The sequence below is a fragment of the Cynoglossus semilaevis genome, chromosome 16, assembly GCF_000523025.1.
Source record: "Cynoglossus semilaevis isolate Cse_v1.0 chromosome 16, Cse_v1.0, whole genome shotgun sequence".
Classification (NCBI taxonomy): Eukaryota; Metazoa; Chordata; class Actinopteri; order Pleuronectiformes; family Cynoglossidae; genus Cynoglossus; species Cynoglossus semilaevis.
In genome coordinates, this window is record NC_024322.1 from 6,576,253 (window position 1) to 6,578,542 (window position 2,290).

The following is a 2,290-nucleotide window of genomic DNA, read 5'->3' on the forward strand; positions in this document are numbered from 1 at the left end:
AACACCAAATTTACATGAACTATATGTCTCTGCCTTTAATGTAGCTGCTAATTAATATCAAATTTAAATATACAGTAAGTTTAACACTTAATGTACTGGGTCTTTACTAAAGGTACTACTGTGATAGTATCATGGCAAGTCCAGGATCAAGATAAAAAAGTAGTTTAGTTAACGTAAATCAGGCTGTAAGCAAAAGCAAATGAAAATTTAAAAAGGATCTTTAAGCCATTCAGAAAAAATCAGTTAAGACACTAAAATATATATATAAAAGTTTCAACACAATAAACTATTATAAATTATTATTATTATTATTATATATAATTTTTCCAAAAGTATTTCATTTCTACCATTTCTTCTCATTTCTACCAAGACGTTGGCAAGTTTGAATTGGAAAAATAATTAGGAGTAATGTTAAGTTTTTATATTAGGAATAGTTTTTTAATAGATGGTGAATATTATAGTGTGATTTATAAAATAAAATTAAAAAATACCTAAACAAAAACCTGGGTAAGTCTATTTTTGATAGTCATCCTTTGTTAGAGCTGGGTCCATCTTGCTTCTCTCTGATTGGACGAAGGGCAGCTCAAACCACGCCCACTCATTGCAGGCTAATGTTTACGTGTGGTGATGTCGATCTACTGTTAATGAGAACAGGCCAAGGACCGTTTCCACAGTAAGAACAAACGTTGCTTGACTTTTACTTGAGTATATGTTATTTTTGTTTTGTTTGTGACTCCGCAGTAAGGCGTGTAGGACAGAGCTGCGTCAGTGTTTTTGTTTACAAATGTAGCATTTTTTTCTATTCATTCATTCAGACGGTATGAGTCAGGAACCCAGATGTGCAGTGTCAGCTTTATTCATTCGAGCAATGGAAGAACTCTGCATGATATATAACACGATGCAGCCCAACAGACTGAAGGTAGAACAAAACAAAGCCGAGGAAGAAGAAGAAGTTACAGTTCCCGTTAGCAGCGTCAGAAAACATCGCGATGTTTCGTCTGTTCCAGCCTGCAGCTTCCATTCTCTTCATCCCAGGAGGACTGAGATTTCTCAAAGTCGACTCTCAAATTCTCCACGTTACCAGCAGAACATCTTAACGGATAATGTTGGAAACGAGATCTGAACACAACGACAGAAGATGAAGAAAGAAAAAGGGATTTATTTTCATAATTCAGGACTGAATAAAAGGACGTTGTTATCGCGTTCAGATCGTATGAAGCGGTGCAGAGTGGAGGAGAACGGAGCTGAGGAAAAGGAATAATTAAGGTCTGGATAACACAAAATGTTTCAAGTTAAAAAAATATTATTTTGGATTTTCTGGATCTAATGATCTCAAATAATACATGAGAATAATTGCAGAATTAACTCTAACTGTGATTTAGTTCATACTGTAAATCTGAATCAATCGGTATCTTTAGCTCATTCTTCTCTATTTGTAAATATGCATTTTATTATTTGATTTCCTTTCTTATTTTAACATGTAATAACTTACTGTAAATAAGTGTATTGTCACTCATTTCTATGCTGCTGTAAAATGGGACATTCATCCAATGAAGAATTAATAAAGTTTTCTGATGAAAAACTATACTGTGTTTCACTCCTATTATTTTAGCTTTATTTTTGTTTTATCATTCATCTTAATGTTAGTTTCGATGTTATTCAACTGCAAACTCAGCATTTCACATCTATTAATGCTGGTGTTCAAAGACTGGGTTGAGACCCCTAGATGTAACAGGAGATATTTTAGCCAAATTATTCTGTGTTATTGTTTTTCCTCATTAGTGTCATAATTAAAATATTTCAGCAGTCAGTATACTGGGTGTTTTTTTTATTTAAAGTGAAATACGATGCAAAATGTCAGCAAAATGTTTAATCTCTACAAATATGTAGCTAATGCTAATAATAGTTAGCCATTTTTTAAATGAATGACTCCGAAACCATGATATAAAAACAAATTTATTCAATATTCTGTATGTTTTCGCAGATTCAAACACAGCGCCACATAGTGGACCAAGGGGGACATAATGTATACTTTCTGCATCTTCTTCTCTCTACATTCTGCTTCAGTGTCTGAATGACAATTAAGGGCCATTGTATGATTGGATACAGACTTGGCCACTAGGGGTTGCTAAATCCTACATATTGTACCTTTAATTGTTTAAAGTAAATCATAACCCATGTATGCATAAATAAATTAAACAATTTAATCAGACTTGCTTCCTCTGTGTCTTATTAAAGCTGATCAAAAGACTATAGTGAGTATCTTTATTTTTAAACAGATGCAGGTTCA

General features: G+C 33.1%; 1 long non-coding RNA gene across 1 annotated transcript; it reads left to right on the forward strand.

The window, feature by feature from the left end:
- Positions 1-558: 558 nt before the first annotated feature.
- Positions 559-1,585, forward strand: LOC107989782 (uncharacterized). Its single transcript, XR_001761285.2, has 2 exons — positions 559-673; positions 816-1,585. It is a non-coding gene; the product is annotated as an uncharacterized LOC107989782 (long non-coding RNA).
- The last annotated feature ends 705 nt before the right edge of the window (positions 1,586-2,290 follow it).